Here is a 13090-nt window from a genome sequence, read left to right on the forward strand (position 1 = left end):
TGACATGTTATAATTTACCAACAGATCTTGAAAATGGTTATTCTCTTGCTTTGATGTGCCATATTTACCAAGATGGTGGCAGTCGTGGCAGTCGTGAAGAGCAACCTCCCCGTGGTGAGTGCTGGGTAACGATAATAGCTCTTCCCCCGTGTGGAATCGGTGCAGAATGTTTCCACAGCACCCCGTTGCTGGTCGTAAAAGGCGGCCGAATTGGGCAACCTGTTTGCTGTGAGTTGCGCCCCTGTGTCGGTGGAGGAAGGGGTTCTGGTGGTTGACGGCACTGGAGCCAGGAACAGTGTTCCTTTGCCCAACACAGCACTTTGACCCTCACTTCACCTAGACGGAGGGTAGAATTGGCCCGATTCTATCAATTGTCACATCGAGGATAGCAACAATGTCACTGAGAGGGACGGCACATTGTCAAAGAGAGGAACGCCACATTTAGAGAGAGGAACGCATATCGTCACAGAGAGGAACGCCACATTGTCACAGAGAGGAACGCCACATTGTCACAGAGAGGAACGCCACATTTACAGAGAGAGGAACGCCACATTGTCACTGAGAGAAGCGCCACATTGTCACATCGAGGAATACGACAATGTCACTGAGAGGAACGGCACATTTACACAGAGATGAACGCCACATTGTCAAAGAGAGGAACGCCACATTTAGAGAGAGAGAGAGGAACGCCACAGCCTCTCATAGAGGAACGCCACATTTCGAGAGAGGAACGCCACATTGTCACAGAGAGGAACGCCACATTTACAGAGAGAGGAACGCCACATTGTCACTGAGACGAACGCCACATTGTCACCGAGAGAAGCGCCACATTGTCACATCGAGGAATGCGACAATGTCACTGAGAGGAACGGCACATTTACACAGAGATGAACGCCACATTGTCACAGAGAGGAACGCCACATTTACAGAGAGAGGAACGCCACATTAACAGAGAGAGGAACGCCACATTTACAGAGAGGAACGTCACAATGTTTCAGAGAGGAACGACACATTTACAGAGAGAGGAACGCCACACTGTCTCAGAGAGATGAACGCCACATTGTCACAGAGAGGAACGGTACATTTACAGAGAGAGGAACGCCACATTTACAGAGAGCGGAACGCCACATTTACAGAGTGAGGAACGCAACTTTTACAGAGAGAAGAACGCCACATTTACAGAGTGAGGAACGCCACATTGTCACAGAGAGGAACGCCACATTTACAGAGAGATGAACGCCACATTGTCACAGAGAGGAACGCCACGTTGTCTGAGAGAGAGGAACGCCACATTGTCACAGAGAGGAAAGCCACATTTACAAAGAGAGAAACGCCACATTGCCACAGAGAGGAACGCCACATTGTCACAGAGGAACGACTCATTTTAAATATAATACCGTCTGGATCCGGCCTGAACTTGTTCAGGTGCGACGTAACAGAAATGTGGTGAAGCCGTCCAATGCGACTGAGGGAGGGACACCAAAGTACGCCAGTAACCTCGAATAACACCAATAATTTCATTCCATACATCCTGTAAAATTATCGCATAAATACAACTCCATCCTATAAAATAAAACAATTCTGAAAAAGAATGCATAATATTAAGGCTGCACATAATAACAACCATTATCAACAATACATAAAGTGTCAGATTCGGCAAGGTATTGGCACGCGAGTGTGAACTGATCAGTTGCAGCCAGTTATCAGACAACCGTGACCAGAGTGGTTGTGGAAACATTTCTGGCCTCATCAATATTTCTGTCTAATGTCAACCAGTCTACCAAGGAAAGTGGTCGTTGATGATTATATGTTTACAAGCGAGCACAATGTTGCACTCCGGGACAAGGGCGTGTGAGGAGGTTCAGGTACAGGTTCCCAGCGTGGAGCTCCTGGTTGATGTGAGGTGTGTGAGTGAGTATTACTTGGTTGATGTGACGTGTGTGAGTGAGTATTCCTTGGTTGATGTGAGGTGTGTGAGTGAGTATTACTTGGTTGATGTGACGTGTGTGAGTGAGTATTACTTGGTTGATGTGAGGTGTGTGAGTGAGTATTACTTGGTTGATGTGAGGTGTGTGAGTGATTATTACTTGGTTGATGTGAGGTGTGTGAGTGAGTATTACTTGGTTGATGTGACGTGTGTGAGTGAGTATTACTTGGTTGATGTGAGGTGTGTGAGTGAGTGAGTATTACTTGGTTGATGTGACGTGTGTGAGTGAGTATTACTTGGTTGATGCGACGTGTATGAGTGAGTATTACTTGGTTGATATGAGGTGTGTGAGTGAGTATTACTTGGTTGATGTGAGGTGTGTGAGTGAGTATTACTTGGTTGATGTGACGTGTGTGAGTGAGTATTCCTTGGTTGATGTGAGGTGTGTGAGTGAGTATTACTTGGTTGATGTGACGTGTGTGAGTAAGTATTACTTGGTTGATGTGAGGTGTGTGAGTGAGTATTACTTGGTTGATGTGAGGTGTGTGAGTGAGTTTTACGCCCAGTATTAGTCAGCAGTATTCTCGAGATATTATCCCCAATATTATGATTGACGTTACATCTGTCTATAAGTCAGCTCTGTGACTGACACACAGAGCTGGTGTCAGTTTAGTTTTGTGATACACACTGATTGTTCTCAGAAGAGGCCACTATCATATAACCTGTATATTGTTGAGTGAGGAGTTACACAGCAAACACACTTCTACTTGCCGTTACCATATAGTCTGTATATTGCTGAGTGAGGAGATAAACAACAAACACACTTCTACAGGCCGCTATCATATAGCCGGTATATTGCTGAGTGAGGAGATAAACAACAAACACACTCCTAGTTATATCCTACAGGCCGCTATCATATAGCCGGTATATTGCTGAGTGAGGAGATAAACAACAAACACACTCCTAGTTATATCCTACAGGCCGCTATCATATAGCCGGTATATTGCTGAGTGAGGAGATAAACAACAAACATATTCCTACAGGCCGTTATCATATAGCCGGTATATTGCTGAGTAAGGGGATAAACAACAAACATACTCCTACAGGCCGTAATCATATTTCCGAGTGAGGAGTTAAAACACAAACACACTCCTTCAGGCCGCTATCATATTGCCGGTATATTGCTCAGTGAGGAGATAAACAGTAAACATACTCCTACAGGCCGCTATCATATTGCCGGTATATTGCTGAGTGAGGAGATAAACAACAAACACACTCCTACAGGCCGCTATCATATTGCCGGTATATTGCTGGGTGAGGAGATAAACAACAAACACACTTCTACAGGCCGCTATCATATAGTAAGGAGATAAACAACAAACACACTCCTACAGGCCGCTATCATATTGCCGGTATATTGCTGGTAGAGGAGATAAACAACAAACACACTTCTACAGGCCGCTATCATATAGCCGGTATATTGCTGAGTGAGGAGATAACAACAAACACACTCCTACAGGCCGCTATCATATAGCCGGTATATTGCTGAGTAAGGAGATAAACAACAAACACACTTCTACAGGCCGCTATCATATAGCCGGTATATTGCTGAGTGAGGAGATAAACAACAAACACACTCCTACAGGCCGCTATCATATAGCCGGTATATTGCTGGGTAAGGAGATAAACAACAAACACACTCCTAGTTATATCCTACAGGCCGCTATCATATAGCCGGTATATTGCTGAGTGAGGAGATAAACAACAAACACACTCCTACAGGCCGGTATCATATAGCCGATATATTGCTGAGTGAGGAGATAAACAACAAACACACTCCTACAGGCCGCTATCATATAGCCGGTATATTGCTTGGTAAGGAGATAAACAACAAACACACTCCTAGTTATATCCTACAGGCCGCTATCATATAGCCGGTATATTGCTGAGTGAGGAGATAAACAACAAACACACTCCTACAGGCCGCTATCATATAGCCGGTATATTGCTGAGTGAGGAGATAAACAACAAACACACTCCTAGTTATATCCTACAGGCCGCTATCATATAGCCGGTATATTGCTGGGTGGGGAGATAAACAACAAACACACTCGCGAAAAAGGAACAAACAACCGTGATGCTGCTGGACATTTTGTATTCAATACAACAAACAACATAAAGGCAGAAAACAACATCTAAACAGAAACTTTTTCCTGCAGCAATACCCACTATACATCAAAAGAAAACTGTTTTAACTTATACAAGGTCCACCTGTCGTTCTGATGTCTGATGAGAATTGCTTCGCAATTAACTAAAAGTGATTCTCTTAACTCGTGTGTCGAATGGAAACGAATCATAAACTGCTGTGTAACGTGTCGTGTCGATCCTCGAGCGGTTGGTCAAAACTAAATGTTTCACAAAAACAACACTATCAGGGTTACATGCACTCAACAACACATCACTACCAAGACTACATTCATAATACAGACATTAAGCAGGCATGTTTAAAATAATATGAAGACTATCGGTTTCAATTCAAACCCTGTTTTACATGCATACACTGTTTTGGCTTCCATGTGAATACACCCCTTGCATTCAGAATAAACAATACATAAGTGTAGTAGCCTATTCCGTCCACTTGCTCGCCGGGTCAACTGGTGTGATTGCCTGTATGTGGACACTGTCTCCGTCCCATCATGGCAGTAAATATTCTAGACAGTGTCAAGCATGTCAGGGTTTGAATAAAACTGAAACTGAACAACTAACAGCATGTTCGGATCTGTAAGGCAATGTACACCAAATATATATCTCATGCTATGAACAATTGTTTAATACGTAGAAATACAGGTACTTTCTATTCAACTAAACATGTACTTGTCAGAAAAACTATTACCAATAGAGTAAAGCTTAAAGGTCAAATGCATTCATTTGATTTTAAGTTTACTGGTACGTTAAATACACCATGTGAAGACTGCAGATCGTGTTGTGGTAGCCTGTGACTCTCCATATGCATGTGGTGGTAGCCTGTGACTCCCCATATGCATGTGGTGGTAGCCTGTAACTCCCCATATGCATGTGGTGATAGCCTGTAAATCCCAATATGGATGTGGTGATAGCCCGTGACTCCCCATATGCATGTGGTGGTAGCCTGTGTCTCCCCATGTGTATGTGATGGTAGCCTGTGACTCACGATATGAATGTGGTGGTAGCCTGTGACTCCCCATGTGTAGGTGATGGTGGCCTGTGACTCCCCATGTGCATGTGGTGGTAGCCTGTAAATCCCAATATGGATGTGGTGATAGCCTGTAAATCCCAATATGGATGTGGTGATAGCCTGTGACTCCCCATATGCATGTGGTGGTAGCCTGTGACTCCCCATGTGTAGGTGATGGTGGCCTGTGACTCACGATATGAATGGGGTGGTAGCCTGTGACTCCCAACGTGCATGTGGTGGTAGCCGGTGACTCCCATGTGTATGCTGTGGTATCCTGTGTATCCCCATATGCATGTGGTGGTAGCCTGTGACTCCCCATATGCATGTCGTGGTAGCCTGTAACTCCCCAGATGAATGTGAAGGTAGCCTGTGACTCCCCATATGCATGTTGTGGTAGCCTGTGACCTCCCATATGCATGTAGTGGTAGCCTCTGACTCCCCTTATGAATGTGAAGGTAGCCTGTAACTCCCCATATCCATGTGGTGGTAGCCTGTGTCTCACGATATGAATGTGAAGGTAGCCTGTGACTCCCCATGTGTATGTGAAGGTAGCCTGTGATTCCAGATGTGTATGGGATGGTAGTCTGGAATTCCCCATATGAATGTGAAGGTAGCCTGTGACTCCCCATATGCATGTTGTGGTAGCCTGTGACTCCCCATGTGTATGTGATGGTGGCCTGTGACTCCCAATATGCATGTGGTGGTAACCTGTGTCTCCCAAAATGCATGTGGTGGTAGCCTGTAACTCCCCATATGCATGTCGTGGTAGCCTGTAACTCCCCATCTGAATGTGAAGGTAGCCTGTGACTCCCCATATGCATGTCGTGGTAGCCTGTGACTCCCCATATCCATGTGTTGGTAGCCTATGACTCCCCATATGAATGTGAAGGTAGCCTGTGACTCACCATATGCAAGTGGTTGTAGCCTGTGACTCCCATGTGTATGCTGTGGTAGCCTTTGACCCCCATGTGTATGTTGTGGTAGCCTGTGACTGCCCATGTGTTTGTTGTGGTAGCCTGTGACTCCACATGTGCATGTAATGGTAGCCTGTGACTCTTATCTCTTATCTCCCCTGAATCTGGCTGGCTGGCATTCGTTGGAGCAGATGAAATAATTATGAAATAACTGATCACCAAATTGTTTCCAAAATGCAAAGTTGGTACATGAAGTAGATTGGTATACCTAGAAAGATTGGAGAAGAGAAGATGATCGATCTTGCGACTTACAGAGCCAGGATCGGGCAGTTTACCCACCCTCCAGGGACACGACAGGTGAGACATATCGCAATGGACGCTGAGTACACACCTCACACGTCGTGCTCTGATACACCGCTGCGTGTATCAGTCTGCATGGTCTTGCTTACACTCCACCTCATGCTGTCGGCAATTCTGCTAGCTAACAAACAAGTTCTCTCTAACGCCGTTGAGGATCTTCATCGTTATTTACCACATGAACACGAAAGTGTATGTGACGTCACTATGTTTATCCCTGTGAAAAGTCATGCATGTCGGCCATGTTTTGCGACTTCATTACTCAACTGTGACGGTCTCCGCATCGCAGGATATGAAATGAGACTCCATATACTACTATCTGGTGATGTTGAGACCAACCCAGGGCCTGTTACTATGGAAGATTTGAACAATGTAAAGACTGAGATCAAATCAGATATCCTCGCAGAACTACGGGATTTCCGACAGTCTCTGTTTACCGAGATGAGTGTAATTAAATCACAACTAACCGACCTTAGCAGCAAGTGTTCATCACTTGAGAACTCACTTTCAGAAGTGCGCTCAGAGGTAGAAAGGGTTGGACTTGAACAGGAGACTATCTACAGTGATATAGATGCACTCTATCAGAAAGTTGAACAACTTGAAGACAAGGTATCTAGTCAAGACTCTGATATCGACAGGTTAGAGGCCTTCAGTCGTCGGGATAACGTAGTATTTTATGGCGTGCCTGAAGAAGCTGATGAGACCTTCGAAATGTGCAAGGAGAAAGTTATTACTATGCTCAATGAGCATGTGAAGACAAAGGATTGGCAACGCATCGATATTATACGGGCGCATCGGATAGGGGTCAAACAGCCGCAACCCAATAAACCCCGCCCTCTCATTGGTAAGTTTTCTCTGACGGAGGAGAAGATTATGGTACTGAAGCACAGACATACCTTGAGGAGTGTTGCTATAGGCGTTGCTAACGACCTAACCAAGCACCAGAGACAGACTCTAGCTGATCTGAGGGACAAAGGCCTAGATGCGTACTACAAAAATGGTAGACTGGTCACAAAACCTGGTACCCATGACAACATATCCAGACACGAATCGACACGGAGATATGTACATGCTAAACCAACCACTACTGTTCCTGTTTCCCGGAATGCCCAACCTCTAAGAGCTGTCCACTCCGCCCCCAACAGCAATTCCGAGCACAGTGCTACCGTGGACAGTAGCTAGGGATACGGCCCGGCCCCTACCATCACTTCTGAATTATCAGGTGCAGAACATTCCATTTCCATATCAAACCTCAAAATAGTTACATGGAATATTGAAGGTTTTCTTTCCAAAATAGACGATCTAGACTTTTTAGATTACATAAAAGGCTTCGAAATTATATGTCTAGTTGAAACATTTATTGACTATGCATTATCCATACCTCAGCTGTCAGCTTATGACACATATATTGCAAAAGCTCATAGGCTAGCTAAGGCTGGTAGACTGTCAGGCGGTGTAACGTTGTTGGTTAAGACCCGTATAGACCTGCACTGCCAACAGATTGAATTAGATATACACAATGTCGTATGCATTAAATTTGATAATTTCTCAACTCTTGGCAAAAACCTGTTATTATTTGGAATGTATGTTCCACCCATCGGCTCAACATTCTACGTTGCAGCTGAAAAGGCAACCGCCATTGAATTGGTTGGCCAGTGGTTGATTGAGCATAGTGACTTAGACTGTGAGGTCATCATCTGTGGGGACCTGAATGCCCGTGTAGGCGGGGGAAACAACCCACCAGAGACACGTATTCAACCTGGCCTCAACAATGCAGCATTCCCCGATGAACCACCCGTTCCAGTAGAAAAGAGACAGTCATGTGATAATTTTGTAAACGCTTTTGGTCGTAAGCTACTGGAACTGTGTTTCACTCATGATTTATATATCTTCAACGGCAGGACAACTGGAGACAAAGAGGGTAGTTTCACTTACATAGCAGATCAAGGATGTAGCGTTATCGATTATTTTATAGGTTCAGTTAATGTTCATAAGTGTTGTCAATCCATGTTTGTGGATACAGGAGTTGAGTCAAAACATATGCCTGTATGTCTACATTTGGACATATTTCTCCCTAAAGTATCTACAAGTGATGATTATCTTTCCACCAAAACACACAAATATAAATGGAACCCTCGTAAGCGTGATGTGTTTATAGGAAGTATAACAAATCTATGTCCATCCTTCAACGAGCTCATCGATCTTTTAACTTTTGATTTCAATCTTGCCCTCGAAAAATTTGTTAGTGTTGTTCTTTGTGCCGCTGACTGTATGAAGGTACCTTGTGTTAAAAGTTCACCCCGAAATACGGGGTTTTATAATAGTGAATGCAGACGAGCAAAACGGGAAGCGAGGCGATACATGAGGAAATTCAAAGAGAAGAAATCTAACGAAAATAAGTTAATCTTTTGTAAAATGAGAAACAAGTATAAACATGTTTGCAGAACAGCAAAATCAAACTATCAATTTATGACACGAACAAAACTAAAGCTATCTCTATCTGATTCAACCACATTTTGGAAAGAGTTACGGAGTATATCAGGTCGTAGGGAAACAAAGAATAACATAAGTAAAGAGTGCTGGTTTGATCATTTTACAAACGTTTTTCAGTGTACAGATGTATTAAATGCTGAAGTCGAATGGCAATGTGATGAAGATTTTATACTTGATGAGATTGACCAGTGTATTTTGGAGTCGCCGATTAACGACTCAGAAATCCACAAGGCTATAAATCGTTTAAAGAATGGCAAATCCCCTGGTGTTGATGAAGTGGTCATTGAAATGTTAAAATGTTGTGAAAATGTAATAACTCCTTTCCTACGAAATTTGTTCAATAAGTTATTTGATTCTGGATTATTCCCTCAGAACTGGACGAAAGCTATTATCCTTCCACTACATAAGAAAGGTAACAAAAATAATCCAGATAACTTTAGAGGGATATCTCTATTGTGTACAATTAGTAAGGTTTACACAAGTGTCTTAAACTCTAGACTTACAAACTGGGCTAATATAAGAAGTAAATTACCCGAGACACAAGCAGGCTTTAGACAGGGATATTCTCCTGCTGACCACATATTCACGTTGAATGCAATTGTTAACAAATGTTTATCGAAAAGAAAAGGGAAATTATACGTTGCTTTTGTGGATTTAAAAAAAGCCTTTGATTCAGTAAATCATCTTAAACTATGGGAGTGTCTGCACGATGTAGGCTTGGGTGGAAAGATGATGAGAGCACTTAAGGGAATCTATGCCTCCGTGAAAGCGTGTGTGAGATGTAATGATAACATTTATACAGAATATTTTGATTGTCCTAACGGAGTTAAACAAGGCTGTATATTAAGCCCTCTATTATTTTCCTTTTTCATCAATGAACTGTCAAATGATGTTTCATCACATGGGAAACACGGCGTACAATTATTTCCTGACTTGTTTGAAATATTATTATTATTGTTTGCCGACGATGTTATTCTTGTCTCTGACACAGTAACTGGTTTACAGAACCAACTTAATATTCTTGATAACTTTGCAGTTTCACATGGATTAACGGTTAATTTAGATAAAACGAGTGTTGTTGTATTTAGACGAGGAGGGCGGTTGTCTGTTCATGAGAAATGGTTCTATAAAGGCAAACGTATTTCAACCGCCAACTCCTATAGATATCTTGGGTTTGTATTCTCATATACATCAAAGATGAACCAATGTGTTTCAGATCTAGCATCAAGGGGTAAACGAGCTTTAATGGAAATATTTCGCAATCTACGGAAGATTGGTTTTGTTGACACTTCAGTTTTCTTTAAAATATTCGATACTCAGATTCAACCTATTCTTTTATATGGTGCAGAAATATGGGGTGTAGACAGATTTGAAAAAATAGAACAAGTGCATATTATGGCTTGTAAGAAGTTTCTTAACGTTGGTTTGCAAACCCCAAATGCTATTGTGTATGGGGAATGCGGTCGGTACCCACTACATGTAAATGCTATGTGTCGTTCTGTAAAGTATTGGCTAAAACTGATTGAAATGGACGAAGATAGGATACCAAGAAAATCGTATAATATGCTTGTATATAACGACAAGTGTGGTCGTCATAACTATGCTTCTTCTATTCGTTCCATATTATTTTCTCACGGATTCGGAGTAGTTTGGCTCAGTCAAGCTGTTGGCGACAAACCATCATTCATGAATAGTTTTAAAAACGTTTTGATAAATATGTTCTACCAATCATGGAATAGTACTATCAAGGCTAGTTCTAGGTACACTCTGTATAAAGAATTTAAAAGTCTCCTGGAACCAGAAAAATACCTTTCCATTATTACTGAAATAAAATATCGAAATGTTTTGATAAGGCTTAGAGCTGGGCTACTAAGACTTAAGGTAAACGAAGGTAGATGGGCTGATATTGACTTACGTTTACGACTCTGCCCCATATGTGAAACAAGTATAGAGAATGAATATCATTTTACTTTAGAATGTGAATATTACAACGATATTAGACATCTGTATTTACCAACAACATTTTGCAATAATCCAAATATGCATAAATTTAAAACGCTACTGTCATCTTCGTGTAAACAATTACTTGGAAAACTATGTAAATACCTGTATTACAGCTATGAAAGAAGACGTAATTATGAAAAGCCTGTAAACCTGTAAATTTGTACCTGACATTACCTTTTTTCATGTACCACACTATTTCAAATGTATGTATTGTATATGGGCCAGTGGCCTTGGTACAAATAAAGACTTCTTCTTCTTCTACAGACTCCCCATATGTATGTGATGGTAGTCTGTGATTCCAGATGTGTATGGGGTGGTATTCTGGGATTCCCCATGTGTATGTTGTGGTAGCCTGTGATTCCCCATGTGCATGTGGAGGTAACTAGTGTCTCCCAATGTATATGTAGTGGTAGCCAGTGTCTCCAATTGTGTATGTGTGGTAGCCTGTGACTGCCCATGTGTATGTTGTGGTAGCCTGTGACTGCCCATGTGTATGTTATGGTAGCCTGTGACTCCCAATGTGCATGTGATGGTAGCCTGTGACTCCCCATTTGAAAGTGGAGATAGCCAGTGTCTCCAAATGTATATGTAGTGGTAGACAGTGTATCCCATTGTGTGTGTGTGTGTGTGTGGTAGCCTGCGACTCCCCATGTGTATGTTATGGTAGCCTGTGACTCCCTTTATGTATGTGTGGTAGCCTGTGACTCCCCATGTGCATGTGATGGTAGCCTGTCACTCCAAGTGTATGTTGAGGGAACCGTTGACTCCCCATGTGTATGCTGTGGTAGCCTGTGACTTAAATGTGGATGTTGTGGTAGCCTGTGACTGCCCATGTGTATGTTGTGGTAGCCAGTGTCTCCCAATGTGTATGTGTGGTAGCCTTTGACTCCCCATATCCATGTGGTGGTAGCCTGTGACTGCCCATTTGTATGTTGTGGTAGCCAGTGTCTCCCAATGTGTATGTGTGGTAGCCTGTGACTCCCCATATCCATGTGGTGGTAGCCTGTGACTGCCTATATGTATGTGTGGTAGCCTCTTACTCCCCATATGCATGTGGTGGTAGCCTGTGACTCGCCATATGCATGTTGTGGTAGCCTGTGACTCCCCATATGTATGTAGTGATAGCCTGTCACTCCCCATGTGCATGTGATGGTAGCCGGTGACTCCCATTTGTATACTGTGGTAGCCAGTGACTCCCATGTGTATGTTGTGGTAGCCTGTGACTGCCGATGTGCATGTGGTGGTAGCCAGTGACTCCCATGTGTATGTTGTGGTAGCCTGTGACTCCCCATGTGCATGTGATGGTAGCCTGTGACTCCCGATGTGTATGTTGCGGTAGCCTGTGACTCCCATGTGTATGTTTTGGTAGCCTTTGATTCCCCATGTGCATGTGATGGTAGCCTGTGACTCTCATTTGTATGCCGTTGTAGCCTGTGACTCCCCATGTGTATGTGGTGGTAGCCTGTGATTCCAGATGTGTATGTTGTGGTAGCCTGTGACTCCCCATGTGTATGTGGTGGTAGCCTGTGATTCCAGATGTGTATGTTGTGGTAGCCTTTGACTACCCATGTGTATGTGGTGGTAGTCTGGAATTCTCCATGTGTATGTTGTGGTAGCCTGTGACAACCCATGTGTATGTGGTGGTAGCCTGTGATTCCAGATGTGTATGTTGTGGTAGCCTGTGACTCCCCATGTGTATGTGGTGGTAGACTGTGATTCCAGATGTGTATGTTGTGGAAGCCTGTGACTACCCATGTGTATGTGGTGGTAGTCTGGGATTCTCCATGTGTATGTTGTGGTAGCCTGTGACTACCCATGTGTATGTTGTGGTAGCCTGTGACTCCCCATGTGTATGTTGTGGTAGCCTGTGACTCCCCATGTGTATGTGGTGGTAGCCTGTGATTCCAGATGTGTATGTGGTGGTAGCCTGTGACTCCCCATGTGTATGTTGTGGTAGCCTGTGACTACCCATGTGTATGTGGTGGTAGCCTGTGATTCCAGATGTGTATGTTGTGGTAGCCTGTGACTCCCCATGTGTATGTTGTGGTAGCCTGTGACTCCCCATGTGTATGTTGTGGTAGCCTGTGACTCCCCATGTGTATGTGGTGGTAGCCTGTGACTCCCCATGTGTATGTTGTGGTAGCCTGTGACTCCCCATGTGCATGTGGTGGTAGCCTGTGA

Source organism: Haliotis rufescens, unplaced genomic scaffold, assembly GCF_023055435.1.
Source record: "Haliotis rufescens isolate VD_foot unplaced genomic scaffold, xgHalRufe1.0.p SCAF_109, whole genome shotgun sequence".
NCBI classification, from domain to species: Eukaryota; Metazoa; Mollusca; class Gastropoda; order Lepetellida; family Haliotidae; genus Haliotis; species Haliotis rufescens.